Below are 15,670 nucleotides of genomic sequence, written 5' to 3'. Positions count from 1 at the left end.
CCACAGTCACACAGCTGACAAGTGGCAGAGCTGGGATTCGTACTCATGAGCCCTGACTCCAAAGCCCGTGCTCTTTCCACTGAGCCACGCTGCTTCCCATATATATATACACATATGTATATATGTATATATATGTATATGTATATATATATAACATATGTATATATATAATAATAATAATAAATGATAGTATTTCTTAAGCGCTTACGATGTGCCTGGCACTGTTCTAAGTGCTGGGGTAGATAATAATGATGATAATAATAATAATATTGATGATGATGATGGTATTTGTTAAGGGTTTTCTATATGCCTGGCACTGTTCTAAGTGCTGGGGTTCATAGTAATAATAATAATGATAATGATAGTATTTCTTAAACACCTACTATGTGCCTGGCACTGTTCTAAACGCTGGGGTAGATAATAATCATATAATAATGATAATAATAAATGATAGTATTTCTTAAGCGCTTATTATGTGCCTGGAACTGTTCTAAGCGCTGGCGTAGATAATAATAATGATATAATAATAATAATAATGATAGTAATTCTTAAGCACTTACTATGTGCCTGGCACTGTTCTAAGCACTGGGGTAGATAATAATCATAATGATAGTATTTCTTAAGCACTTACTATGTGCCTGACATTGTTCTAAGCACTGGGGTAGATAATAATAACGATATAATAATAATAATAATAATACCGATAGTATTTCTTAAGCACTTACTATGCACCCGGCACTGTTCTAAGCACTAGGGGAGATAATAATAATGATATAATAATAATAATATTTCCTAAGTGCTTACTTTGTGCCATTCACTGTTCTGAGCACTGGGGGGTAGATAGATACAAGGTAATCAGGTTGACCCAGGTGAGGTCCTCACAGGCTTCATCCCCGTTTTACAGATGAGGGAACTGAGGCACAGAGAAGTGAAGTGACGGGGCCAAAGTCACACAGCTGATAGGTGGCGAAGCGGGGATTAGAACCCACGACCTCCGACTCCTGAGCCCGGGCTCTTGCCACTGAGCCACGCTGCTGATATTATTACTATTATTACTACAATTACTTCTGCTACTATACTACAACTACTCTTCCAGCTATTACCATTTCCTACCATTATTGTCACTACTACTATTACCACTACTATTACCACTATTATTACTACTATCATTACTACTAATATTACTACAATTGCTTCTCCTACTATTCTGTGACTACTCTTCCTACTATTACCATTTCCATTCCTACTATTATTATCACGACTATTACCACTACTTTTACTCTTATTACTACTACTATTACAATTATTACTACAATTACTATTAATAGTAATAGGAATTACTATTTCCATTCCTACTATAATTATTGCCACTGCTATTATTACTATTATTATTGCTATTATTACTACAATTGCTTCTCCTACTATATTATGACTATTCTTCCTACTATTACCATTTCTATTCCTACTATTATTATTCCTACTGCTATTACTACTGTTATTGCTACTATTATTATTACTATTATTACTACTATTTACTACAATTGCTTCTACTACTATACTACGACTACTCTTACTACTATTGCCCTTTCCATTCCTACTATTATTATTACTATTACTACTATTATTACTATTATTGCCCCTATTATTACTCCTATTGGCACTACGCCTGTACTACTGCTAGCTGCCATTACTGTTTCTGCTACCTACTCCTACTATTAACTGCTCCCGCTACCCCCATCAGTCGGGTCGCAGCGTGGCCTAGTGGATGGAGGAGGGGCCGGGGAGTCAGAGACCGTGGGTTCTAATCCCGGCTCCGCCTCTTGTCTGCGGTGTGGCCTTGGGCAAGTCACTTCACTTCTCTGGGCCTCAGTTACCCCATCTGTACAATGGGGATTAAGACTTAAGCCTCAAGAGGGACAGGGACTGTATCCAGCCCGTTATGCTTCCATCCACCCCAATGCTGAGTAGAGTGCTTGGCACATAGTAGGCGCTTAACAAATACCACAATCATTATTATTATTATTACTATGGCTACTACTATTACTCCTAATGCTGTATTGTTACTATTGCTGCTACTGCTATTATTACTATTACTATTATTATAACCACTTCTATTGCTATTGCTATTGCTACGACTACCGCTACTATTATTATTACTACTACTTCTACTGATGTTATCAATAATAATAATAATAATGGTGGTATTTATTAAGCCCTTACTATGTGCAAAGCACTGTTCTAAGCGCTGAGGGGATACAAGGGGATGAGGTTGTCCCACGTGGGGCTCATCCCCATTTTCCAGATGAGGTGACTGAGGCACCGAGAAGAGAAGCGACTTGTCCAAAGTCAGCCGGCAAGCGGCAGAGCCGGGATTAGAACCCATGACCTTCTGACTCCCGAGCCCGGGCTCTTTGCACTGAGCCACGTTGCTTTTCTATCAGTCGATCGGTGGTGTGTGTTAAGCACTGTACTAAGCACTTGGAAGGGTAGAAATCAACAGAATTAGCAGACAGTTTCCTTGCCCTTGCTGAGCTTACAGTCTAGAGACCACTGCTATTACTGCTACTAATAATAATAGTAATTGGGCTACTGGACTAATTAGAATTATTAATAATGCTTCTATTACTACTGCTAGAGAAGCAGCGTGGCTCAGTGGAAGAGCCCGGGTTTAGGAGTCAGGGGTCATGGGTTCTAATCCCGGCTCCACTCCCTGTCAGCTGCGTGACTTCGAGCAAGTCACTTCACTTCTCGGTGCCTCAGTTCCCTCATCTGTAAAATGGAGATTCAGACTGTGAGCCTCATGTGGGACACCCTGATTATCCTGTATCTACACCAGCGCTTAGAACAGTGCTCGGCACATAGTTAAGCGCTTAACAAATACCAACATTATTAGTAGTATTGGTAATATTATTAATAATGATTATGGTGTTTGCTTACTATGTGCCAAGCACTGTTCCAAGTCCTGGGGTAGATATAAGATAATCAGGTTGGACACAGTGCATGTCCCTCTTGGGGCTCATAATCTTGACCCCCATTTTACAGATGAGGTAACTGAGGCACAGAGAAGTGCAGTGATTTACCCGAGGTCACAAAGCAGACGTGGCAGAGCTAGGATTAGAATTCAGGACCTCTGACTGGCAGGCCCATGCTCTTTCCATTAGGCCATGCTGCTTCTCTCCTTCTACAAGAGAAGCAGCGTGGCTCAGTGGAAAGAGCCCGGGCTTAGGAGTCAGAGGTCATGGGTTCTAATCCTGGCTCCGCCACCAGTCAGCTGTGTGACTTTGGGCAAGTCACTTAACTTCTCTGAGCCTCAGTTCCCTCATCTGGAAAAGGGGGATGAAGACTGTGAGCCTCACATGGGATGACCTGATTACCCTGTATCTACACCAGCGCTTAGAACAGTGCTCGGCACACAGTAGGCGCTTAACAAATACCAGCATTATTATTATTATTACTTCCCTAGAGAAGCAGCGTGGCTCAGTGGAAAGAGCCCGGGCTTGGGAGTCGGAGGTCATGGGTTCGAATCCTGGCTCCGCCACCTGTCAGCTGTGTGACTGTGGGCAAGGCACTTAACTTCCCTGTGCCTCAGTTCCCTCATCTGTAAAATGGGGATTAAGACTGTGAGCCTCACGTGGGACGACCTGATTACCCTCTATCTCCCCCAGCGCTTAGAACAGTGCTCTGCACATAGTAAGCGCTTAACAACTACCAACATTATTATTATTATTATTATTACTGCTACTATTACTCTGACGGCTGCTACCACTTTTATTATGGCTATCGATCAATCAGGTGTATTTATTGAGCAGAGGAGTGTACTGAGCACTTGGGAGAGAGCCATATAAAAGAGTTGATAGACACATTCCCTGCCCACGGTGAGCTTTCAGTCTAGAGGGGAGAAAGACATGAATATAAAGAAATACATTACAGATATCTCCAAAAGTGTTGTGGGGCGGAGGGAGGAGTGAATAAAGGGAGCGAATCAGGGCAATGCAAAAGGGAGTGGGAAAAGAGGAAATGAGGGCCTAGTCGGGGAGGGCTTCTTGGAGGAGGTGGGCCTTCGGTAAGGTTTTTGAAGGTGGGGAGAGTAAGTGTCTGGGGGAGATGAGGAGGGAGGGCGTTTCAGGCCAGAGGCAAGATGTGGGTGAGAGGTCAGTGGTGAGATAGCCAAGTCGGTTGGCATTAGAGGAGCGGAGTGTGCGGGCGAGGTTGTAATAGGAGAGCAGCGAGATGAGGTGGGAGGGGCAGCTGGCATGCCCCTGCACCCCTGCTGCCTCCTGTGGTGCTGCACCCATGCCACCCCCGCACCCACACACCCGCACCGTGCCAGGCCACCCGGGGCCTTTGGGGCTCCCCTCAGAGGTGGCTGCTGCTCCCCCGAAGGACCATCTGGAGTCCCGCCTGCCCCCCCACTTCCTCATCCTTTCTCTGCTTCCCAAGCTTTGCGCCTTCTCCTGTAGCCAGGGAGAGAAAGGTAAGGCCTGCTTCTTCCAGGAAGCCTTCCAGAATGAATGGCCCCCAAGCCCCCTTGTCCCGCACTAGTCCTACTGAGGCCCGAAGGCCAGACAGATCTCGTGGACAGGCAGCCGGATGGCCGGGTGGATCGTCGGACCGTGACGGTCAGCCTCAAGAACCCCCGTTGGATGCCAGTCCACCTCCGCTTCAAACAGAGACTCCTCACCATTGGCTTTAAAGCAGTCCATCCCCTTGCCCCCTCCAACCCCACCTCGCTACTCTCCTACAACCCAGCCCGCACACTTTGTTCCTCTAATGCCAACCTTCTCGCTGTGCCTCCGTCTTGTCTATCTCACAGCCAAACTCTGGCCGACGTCCTGCCTCTGGCCTGGGGCACCCGCCCTCTTTATACCTGGCAGGCAGTTACTCTCCCCTCCTTCGAAGCCTCACTGAAGGCCCGTCTCTTCCAAGAGGCCTTCGCTGACTAAGCCCCCCTTTCCTCTTCTCCGACTCCCTTCCGTGTCGCTTGACGTGTTCCCTTTATTCGCCCTCCCTCCCAGCCCCACACCGCTTATGTAGATATCTGTCATTTTTAATTATTTATATTACCATCGGTCTCCCCCTCTAGACTGTAAGCTCGTTGTGGGCAGGGAATGTGTCTGCTATATTGCTATTTTGTGCTCTCCCAAGCCCTTAGTATAGTGCTCCGCACAGAGTAAGTGCTCAATAAATACGATTGTCTGACTGACTGAATGACTAGCTTGGCTCTGGCCCAGCCCCCTGAACCTGGCCTTGTCCCGATCCCAGCTCCAGCCCTTACCCCTTGCCCATCCCCTGCCCCCGGCCCGTCCCCTCTCTTCTGCACCCGACCCCCTCCCCCGCCAGCAGCTACCCTCCCACCCGCTTCCTTCTCCGCCCTCCCAAGGAACAAGCAGGGTCTCTGTGTCCGCACCAGCTCCCACGTCCCGGCCAGACCCCCTCCCCCCGCCAGGCCCGGCCGCGGCCTGCCAGCTCCTGGGCTCAGCCGGAGCCACACAAAGCTTCCCTTGTCCCGGCCGGGGCCGCAGCCTGAGCAGAGCCAGAGCTAGCCGCCAGCACGGTCACAATGCCGGGGGCCACCAGCACTGACACGGTGCCCGGCCCGGCTGCTTGCTCACTTCCTTTTCGCCCTGCCCCACACATCCCCCCTGCAGACAGGAAGACCAGGGGTTGGTGGAGGGGGGGTGTCGCACCTCCTTCCTCGTCCCCCAGCCGAGCTCTGGAGGCCACAGATGATCCGGGCCTCGCGGTGGCTTCTGAACCTGGAGATGGGAACTTCCCGTGCCCTCTCCACAATCGTGCCCTCAGGACTGGAGTGAAATCTCGAGCATAGGGCACCCGCCCTCTGCCCTTCCGCTCATGGTAGCCCCAAGCCAGCTCCTGCCCCAGCGGGGCCACTTACTTCAGACTTGGTGCCAACCGTACCCTCCCCACCCCTCCGCCTCCCCACACCCGGCCAACCCAGCTCAGGCTTCTGTCTCTGACAGTGTCAACAGGAAGCTTGCCTGAGGACTGCGAGAGGAACTGTGAGCTGCTTGCCTGCCTGGACACCCAATCTCATAGTTAGGGATGGATCATCCAACAGCCCTGACTCTCTCATCTCCACCCCTGACTCTCCCTTCAGGGACCCAACATGGAACAAAGGATGGATCATCCAACAGCTCTGACTCTCTCCTCTCCATCCCTAACTCTCCATCCATTGACCCAACACAGATGGTTCAACACGGATGACTCTCCGCTCCATCCCCGACTCTCCCTCCATGAGACCTATCATGGACCATCTAACACCCTGAGTCTCCTCTCTTCATCTCTAACTCTCCCTCCAGTGACCCAGTGTCACCCGTCGCCGGGGACAGGTTCTTTCGGAATCGGCGCGGCGAGAAAGAGGCCGGGGATGGAAAACCTGAGTTTTGTATAGAATTTATTCCGTGGGGCGAATTGAATTAATTATTTAGACGCAACAATCGGCCTTCCCTTTCGGGAGAAATATGGTGTTAAAGCTCCCCTAATGGGAGGTATGTTACTTGCGTGTGGCCGGACACCCGAGCCCACTTATGATTTACTCACAACATGGTGAGGCGGCTGACTCCCACCATGTGCTCGCCCCACCCAGGAGGAATCCACCTTTGCGTTAAATACACTTATGCGTTAAACACTAATGAGTTACATACACTTATGCGTTAAACCCAGTTATGCGTTACCCACTTATGGTTACTCGCACTCGGTGAGGCGGCTAGCTCCCACCATATTCACGCCCCACTGGGGAGGCACCCACTTAGACGTCAAATCCATTTAAACGTTACATACCCAATGGTGAAGCATCTGGCTTCCAACCCCACGAGCGCTCAGCAGGACGGGACACTCACCCATCCCACGGCTCCTCACTCGGTGCAGGCAGAACGGCCTTCTCACGCTCCGGACAGAGGCGACCTGCAGCCGGCTGCTGCGAGTCCAGTTCCTCTGCACAGGAGGTTAGAGGCGGCAGGTATTTATCACCTGTGCCCTTAGGCCATTCCAGCTTCCGGCCTCGGTTTATCCAATCTCTGCCCTCCCCCTCCTCCATTCCTAATTTGATTGGCACGGGGGCAAGGGACCCCTTCTGTATTCCCAGCTTGGGCTGTCGATCTGGCAGTTTGGGTTGTGGGGACGGTGTCCCACCCTCACTTCCGAGTTCCGCCTGCTGGCTCAGGAGGTCGCGAGATAGCATTTGACCTTGAGATGGTCGGTACCCCAAGGTCACCCTGAGACACCCAGCAAGGACTGTCCAACACACCTGACTTTCCACTCTCTATCCCTAACTGTCCCTCCAGTGACCCAGCATGGACCACCATCCAATACTCCTGACTCTTCCTTCCCCATCCCAGATCCTCCTCCAGTGACCCAGCATGGACTGTCCCACACCCTTGACGCTCCGTAGTGTTTGCTAAGCTGCCTGATTCCGTTTTCTCTTTCGCCTCCTCTTCTCTCGCTTAAGTTCCACCAACTTATCTTTCCTATGAGACCCTTCTACCACCCCAAATGGAAAGCCAACTGCCTGCTCTCTTCTTAAGGCCCCCATAGGAGACTTTCAGCCTCCCTGGGAAGTGTCTCATCAAGTCCTAACCCCTTTCCTGCCAGGATGTTCTTCCATGGAGCTTACCTAAATCTCACCTACTGCAGGCATAGTCCCTTCCCTCTGGTTCTGCACTGTGAGGCCCCAGGGATGGTAGATCCCCCTTCTGCTACTTAGTTCATCCCAAGACTAAAGTTCAATCCTTCCTCTTCTCCCAGCACTGCCACTCTGGTGTCTTCCACTTGGAGTCAGTCAGTGAGCCAATCATATTTATTGAGCTTTTACTGTGTAGACTGTAAGCTCTCTGTGGGCAGGGAATGTGTCTGTTTATTGCTATATTGTACTCTCCCAAGCACTTAGTACAGTGCTCTGTACATAATAAGTGCTCAATAAATATGATTGACTGATGGACTAATTAGCTTTTAACAAATACAATTTAAAAAAAAGAGTGATGAAATGTCCAGAGAAAAGGGCTGGCATTGACCCTGCCTACGTCACAAACTCTGCTGGGTTCAATAAATTCGATTGAATGAATAAATGGATGAATGAATTATACTCATTCATCCATTCATTCAATCCTATTATTAAGCACTTACTGTGTGCAGAGCACTGTACTAAGCGCTTGGGAAAGTACACTACAACAATAAAGAGTGACATACAGAGTCAGTTGGGGTGTTGATGGGGGGTGCCTCTCTTCCTCCAGATCTTCCCCTTGGAATATAAATGGGGAACCTGGGTGGGAGGAAAGCTGGTTTCATCCCTGAACCCCCTCTCCAATACTCCCCCTTGCAGCCTGACCCCAGAATCACCACAGGCGCTCTAATGAAATAGAAGGAACTTGGTCCAGCAGCTGTTATGGTGCCCGTTGCCATGGAAACCATTTCCTTCCTCTCCCTGGAATGCCATCCCTTCAATTCCTCCCTCTCTGCCCCCACCAACCCCCCACTATTCTCTGACCATTCCTGGCTCCCGACTGGGGATGAGGTTGAGGCAGCCGAAGAAGAAGAGGGGAGACAGCCGAGGAGATCGCAGACGGCCGCTATGCCAGGGCCAGAAGCCTGTCTGGAGGATGGAGAGCGGAACTGGTGAATCCAAAATACTGCCTTGAGAACTGGCCCGGGGTCCCAAGGAAATCAGGTAGTGGGACTAAAGGAAATCAGACAGTGGACCTCAAATAAATTAGGCTGCAGGATAAATGAAATCAGGCAGTAGTTATAAAGAAAATCACACAGTTGGTCTAAAGGAAAGGAGGCATTGGAACTTAAGGAAATTTGGCAATGGGATAAAGGTGACTGAGTGCTTTAAAGCTTATGGTAGGAGTCTCTATTTGATGTGGAGGTGGATGGGCAACTAATGAAGGCTAGACTGAACTTTCTGTAGAAGAATGATCCGGGCAGCATAGTGAAGTGTGGATTGGCATGGGAAAGAGACAGGAGGCAGGAAGGTCAGCAAGAAGGCTTACGCGGTAATCAAGATGGGATAGGATAAGTGCTTGGATGAACATAGAAGCAGTTTGGATGGAGAGGAAAGGGTGGATGTTAGTGGGATTGTGAAGGTTGAACTGACAGGGTTTGGCGACATTGAATATTTGAATTGAATAAGAGAGATGAGAAGGCTTGTGAGAAACAGACGATGGTGATGCAGTCTACGGTGACAGAAAAGTTGTGGGGAGGACAGGGTTTGGGTGGAAATATGAGGAGTTATGTTTTGGACATTTTAAATTTGAGGTGGTCAGCTGGACAACCAAGTAGAGATAACCTGAAGTCAGGATGAAATACGAGGCTACAGAGAAGAAAAGAGATTAGGACTGGAGTTGTAGATTTGGGAATCCCCCTCATAGAGATGGTAATTGAAGCCATGGGAGCCAATGAGTTCTCCAAGAGAGTGAGTGAAAGATGGAGAAGAGAAGGGGGACCCAGAACTAAACCTTGAGGGATGCCCAGAGTTAGGGGGTGGGAGGCTAAGGAGGAGCCCATGAAAGAGACTGAAAATGAGCAGCCAGAGACATAGGAAGAGAACAAGGAAAGGACAGTGTCAGTGAAGCTGAGTTGGATAATGTTTGCAGGAGGAGGGGAAGGTCGACAGTGTCGAAGGCTTCTGAGAAGTCGAGGAGGATTAGAATGGAGTAGAGGCTGTTGGATTTAGCAAGAAGGAGATCGTTGGTGACCTTTGAGAGGGTGGTTTCTGTGGAGTGAAGGAAGCCAGATTGGAGGGGGTCAAGCAGAAAATTGGAGGAGAGGATGTGGCGTCGGGGGGTAGACAACTCTCTCTAAGAGTTTGGAGAAGAATGGTACACGGGAGATGGGGCGATAACTGGAGGAGCAAGGGAGAGGTTTTTTTAGGATATGGGAGGCATGAGCATGTTTGAAAGTAGTGGAGAAAAGATTTGGACAGTGAACATTTGAAGGTGGAGAAGGGAGGGAAGAAGGAAGGGGGCAAGTGCTTTGACAAGGTGAGTAGAGATGAAGTCAAAGTCACAGACAGAGGTGGTGGATTTTAAGAGAAGGCAGGAGATCTCCTCTTGCGATACTGTTGGGAAAGATGAGAGTATTGAAGAAGGGGCAGGAGGAGGGAGGGACTGGGAGGAGTAGGGGAGATTTTAGGTAGATCACACCTACTGGTTTCAATTTTTTCAGAAAAGTACATGGCCAGGTCACGAGGCGCAAGAGATGGCGGAGAGGGGGGAGGGATGGGGGATTGAGGAGGGAGTTAAAAGTCCGGAACGACTAGCAAGGGCAATGAGCATGGGAGTCGATAAGGATGGAGAAATACTGTTGCCAGGCAGCGGAGAGGACATAGTTAAAGCAGGCAAGAATGAACTTGAAGTGGATGAGGTCAGCCTGGTATTTGGATTTCTGTCAGAAGCGCTCTGTGGTGAAGGAAGATTATCCAGGGCTGTGGGTTGGCGGTACGAGATCGAGTAGCATGTGAGTTGAGTTCAGTAGGGAGGGTGATGCTGGGGGCTCATCAAGGGAGGTAGTGTGTGTATGGAGACTAAATGAGGCATGATGACTTGAGAGAATTGGATGGGGCCGAAGATCGGAGATCTCTGTGGGGGAATAGGACAGATCTGTGGTTGGGGGAGGGGGGGAGAGAAGGTTAGGCAGGCTTTTGAGACCCTTGGAGACTAGACTAGCCAGAGGGCTCGTGAGAGCCTGGGGTCTAGCCTGACCAGAGACAAAGTTTAACAGAGCTGCCAACCCCTTCTCCAGACCCCAGGAACCTGCTTTCCCTGATTCCTCTTTCCACATTTGCCAAGTCCTAGGCCTCAGGGCCTTCCTCAAGCCCTCCAGCCAAACTCCTCATGTGCTCTTGCAACGGCAGCAACAGCGTGGCAGTTTCCTGAGCTCCCAGACAGGAGCCTCTGCCACCCTATCCATGAATCCTGGTGAAGAAGGGGTTCATCTGTGCCTCTGACCTCTCTCTCTCTGCGGCCCTGTAGTTCAGGAGGAGGGAGTTTCTCACCAAGCCGGGGCCAGGCTCCCTAGATCTAGGGGATGCTGCTGAGCTCTTTGGGGTAGAGCAACCGGGACTTCAATCCCCGGACCTCCGTGTCCCTACCTGTAAATGGGAGAATCCTGGGGGACAGTAGTGTCGAGTCTTGTGAGCAGTAAGCAGAGGAGGGAGTGTGTCAGGGGCTATTATTATGGTCCGCTAACGGATCAGACTCAGGCTGAGAAGCACTGTGGCCTAGTAGATAGAGCACAGGCCTGGGAGTCGGAAGAACCTGGATTCTAATCCCAGCTCTGGTATTTGTCTGGTATTTGGGTGACCTCAGGCAAATCAGTTAGCTTCTCTGTGCTCAGATACCTCATCTGTAAAATGGGGATGAAGACTGTGAGCCTCATATTGGTCAGGGACTGTGCCCGACCTGATTAGCTTGTATTGATCGCAGTGCTTAATGGAGTGCCCAGAACATAGTAAGCACTGAACAAAAATCATAAGGAAAAAAAAGTCCCTGCCCCACCCACAATTTGAGAGGAAGGTATCTAAACCTCATTTTCCAGATGAGGAAACTGAGGCCCAGAGAAGTTAAGTGCCTTGCCCAGGGTCACACAGCAGGCAAGTGGCAAACAAAACCCATGTGTGCAGGGCTGCAGGTCAGGCCTAGCCAGGATATTGGGTGATATCTGAGCCCTTCCCCCAAGGATTCTGTGTTTAGCACTATGCACTGCACAAAGTGGAATGCTCAGCGAATGTTACTATTATTACTACTGCCATTTTTCCCTCCTGAATCTCCTAGTGCCCTCCCATCTCCTCACTCCTTTATCCATGATGAACTCATAAACTCTTCTGATAAAATCAAAATCACAAGGCTTGAATTCCCCCAGATATCTGTTGCACCTCCTCAGGTCCCTCTTAAATCCACCCTAATCCTTCTTGGCCTACTCAAGAGGAGATCGCTCACGTGTTTCCAAAAACTTCCTCCTATCTCAATTCTTCCGACCCCATTCCGTAACTTACTTATTTTTGTTAATGTGTGTCTCCTCCTTTAGACTGTAAGTTCACTGTGGTCTGCCAACTCTGTTACATTGCACTCTCCCAAGCTCCTAGTACAAGTGCTGTGCAGGCATTAAGCACTCAATAAATACGATTGACTGGCTGACTGACAGCAGCTGCAGCAATCGATCAATCAGTGGTATTAATTGAGTGCTTACGATGCGCAGAGAACTGTACTGAGCATTTGGGAGAGTACAATGCATCAGAATTAGAGGACCCATTCCCTGCCCATAGTAAGCTTCCAGTCTACAGTCGCAGCAGCAGCAAAGTCCCATCCGCCCGCCCCCAAGGATGTTTCTCTGGCTCTCTCTCCCTGTTCGTCTCTGCTTTCCTTCCCTCTCTCGGTCTCTTTGGCTCTCTTCTCCTTGGTCTCCCACTCCCACTCCTGGCTCACTCCTACCCACGGAAGCCCAGGTGACTCCACTCTGCAGGTGGCAGGGATGATGCTACTGGCATGAATTGTGTTGGCGGAAGCAAGTGGTATTTTGTTGATGACCAGTAGTCCATCCTTTGGACATTGAGCCCCTTCCCTGGGCTCTGATTCTTCTTCCTCTTCCCTTCATTTTCCTGAGGGCCTATTCCAGGAAAGCCTTCCCAGCTCCTGAATGCTGGCCAGTGCCACTGAGGAATCACAATGGGGATATTGGAAATGTGGAGTCCGGGGCTCAGCAAGGAAAAACTGAGCACGATATGCTGTTTACCAGCTCCCCTGGCACTCTGCTCCCAGAACAGCATTCCTAGTGGAAAGAGCATGAGCTTGGGAGTCAGGGGATAATAATGTTGGTTTTTGTTAAGTGCTTACTATGTGCAGAGCACTGTTCTAAGCGCTGGGGCAGATACAAGGTCATACAAGGTTCTAATCCCAGTTCTGTCACTTGCCTGCTCCTTGACCTTAGACAAGTCACTTGACTTCTCTGGGCCTCATTTTCCTCATCTGTAAAACGGGGATCTGTTCTCCATATTACTTTAACTTGGCAAGTAATATGTAATTAATACCACAGTGATGATTATTATGAGAACTTCGCACAGATCCTTTACCTAGCTCGAAGAGGAAAGCTGAAGACAGGCCCAGCAGGGTTGAAGGTGTTCCCTGCCCAATCGCCCCGTACGGATCTCCAAACATCCTGCATGAAACCAAACACAATAAGTGGCCAGAAAGGACTAAAGAAAAAATCCACTTGCCTATTTTATTTTTGGTACTTGTTAAGCACTTACTATGTGCCAGACACTGTACTAAACTCTGGGGTAGATACAAGTTAATCGGGGTGGACACAGTCCCTGTTCCACTTGGGTCTCCCAGTCTTAAATCCCCATTTATAGATGAAATAACCGAGGCCCAGAGAAGTTAAGTGACGTGTCAAGGTCACAGAGCAGACAAGTGGCAGAGAAGGGATTGGAACCAACGTCCTTCCGACTTCCAGGCCCATGCTCTATCCACCAGACCTTGCTGCTTCTTTGTCTCCCTCAGACGAGCTTAAGGCTCGGTGACTGTAGGCCTTCCGGTGGGCACTAACCAGACATGGGCCTGGGGAGGCTTAGCAGTGGGAAGCTTAACGACAGTTCGGGAATCAGCGGCTGCTGGCGGAGGGCAGGAAGGCTGCACACAAACCAGGGACACAGGCCTTGGGCTCGGATCCAGCGGGGGCCCTTCTTACGAGCCTTCCGCTACTCTGGCCCAAACCATGTGGTTATGTGACATTTTCAAGCTTCCCCGGTCCTCTGGATTCCAAAGCCACTGTGGGGGGCCCTGAGGGGCTTCTCTCTTTTAAGATCTGGATTAGATCCGAGATCATTTGATCAGACACAGACCCCATCCCTCATGGGCCTCCCAGTTTAAGCAGATTGGTTGACTGGTATTTAATCCCCATTTTACAGATGACGCTCAGAGAAGGTAAGTGATTTACTCTGCTGAAGGACACAGTAGGCCAGTAGCAGAGCTGGGATTCAAACCTGGGTTCTCTGACTCCCAGGCCCATGCTCTTTCCACTAGGCAACACAGTTTAATAAATTTAATTTAATAATGCTTTTAAAAATGATCCCAATCCAGAGGAACTGGGGAGACTTCCCTGTCTTACTACCCATTAGATCCATCTCCACCAAGGATGAATAAAGACCACCTAGTGGGAGGGATGGAGTTTGGCCTTCAGGATGAATTATGTAGCAGGGAAAGCTAGAGGCTGCTTGGGAGAAAAGCCCAAGGACCTGTTTACCTGGCATGATTCAGAGTGACAGAGGCAGAGGACTAGACCAGATGACCTCGCGAGGCTCCTTCCAACCCCAGTATTCTATGATATCATGCAGGATTCTCAGGCCTCAGAATTAGATTCAATCAATCAATCAATCCGTGGTATTTATTGAGCACTTACTGTGGACAGGACACTGTACTAAAGACCTGAGAGAGTACAGTATAACAATAAAACAGACACATTCCCTGTCCATAACGAGCTTACAGTCCAGAGGGGAAGACAGACATTAATATAAATTACAGGTAGGTACATAAGTGTTGTGATCCTGAGTGTGCGTTTGTGCGGAGAGGCGGAAATAAAGGGAGCGTGTCAGGGCAATGCAGAAGGGCGTGGGAGAAAAGGAAATGTGGACTTAGGGAAGGCCTCTTGGAGAAGATGTACCTTCAGTCAGGGTTTGAAGGTTGAGAGAGTAATTGTCGACTATGAAGAGAAAGGGAATTCCAGGCCAGAGACAAGACTTGGGTGATGAGATCAAAGAGATCAAAGTACAGTGAGTAGGTTGGCATTAGAGAAGCGAAATGTGTGGGCCGGATTAGATAGGAGAGCAGGAAAGTGAGGTAGGAAGGGTCAAGGTGATTGAGTGTTTTAAAGCCGATGATAAGGCATTTCTGTTTGATGCAGAGATGGACGGGCCACCACTGGCGGTTCTCGAGGAGTGGAGAAACTCAATCTGCATGTCTTGTACTGGCCTGTCCAGTTTCCTGCTGATTTGTCCCCTAGCTGGGCTGCACGTGACACCAGATGCCCAGGGTTTCATTTTCAAAATCTAGCCTCACTCTGCTTTGCTCCAGCATGCAAATCTAGAATCTGGGCCCCAGCCCCTGTGATCAGAGGGGCAAGACACGGGTCCCCTCCGACAGATGATCCAAGCTTGGGAGAATTCAGAGATTTCTACAAAACTCTGTGTATGATGCCATTGCACCCAGCTTGTTTCTGAAGATGTCATAGAGATCTCAGTGTCCATCATTCTCAAGTGTCATAAGTGGCTACCTTTTTGTCCTTCATTCTCAAGTGTCATAAGTGGCTACCTTGTTTATAGGGCTCTTTGGTACTTGTTAATTGCTTTCTAAGGGCCAAGAACTTTGGGTCGATTTAAGATAATCAGTTCGGACACAACCTCTGACCCAGAGAGCGGTCACGGTCTAACGGAAAGGGAGAAAGGGATTTGAATCTCCATTTTACAGATTGCGGCTCGGCGTCTTTAAGTGACTCTCCACAGCCATGCAGCAGACAAGTGGCAGAGCCAAGATTAGAACCCAGTTCTCCTGACTCTCGGGCCCGTGCTCTTTCCGATAAGCCACGTTGCTCTGCCCAGCTTTGGTGTCCATTAGGGTGCTGTGCTCACACGAGGCTCTCAGTACAGAACTCGGACCATGGT

At 49.2% G+C, this 15,670-nt stretch overlaps 1 protein-coding gene across 1 annotated transcript in view; it reads left to right on the top strand.

The window, feature by feature from the left end:
- The first annotated feature begins 8,489 nt into the window (after positions 1-8,489).
- Positions 8,490-15,670, top strand: part of SMOX (spermine oxidase) — a 95,030-nt gene continuing 87,849 nt past the window's right edge. The window contains exon 1 of the mRNA XM_029046471.2: positions 8,490-8,683. The gene's annotated coding sequence lies outside the window, so the exon portion shown is untranslated. The remainder of the gene's footprint in view (positions 8,684-15,670) is intronic.

The sequence above is a fragment of the Ornithorhynchus anatinus genome, chromosome 18 (genome assembly GCF_004115215.2).
Source record: "Ornithorhynchus anatinus isolate Pmale09 chromosome 18, mOrnAna1.pri.v4, whole genome shotgun sequence".
Lineage (NCBI taxonomy): Eukaryota > Metazoa > Chordata > Mammalia > Monotremata > Ornithorhynchidae > Ornithorhynchus > Ornithorhynchus anatinus.
This window is presented reverse-complemented; position numbering and strand designations above follow the sequence as displayed.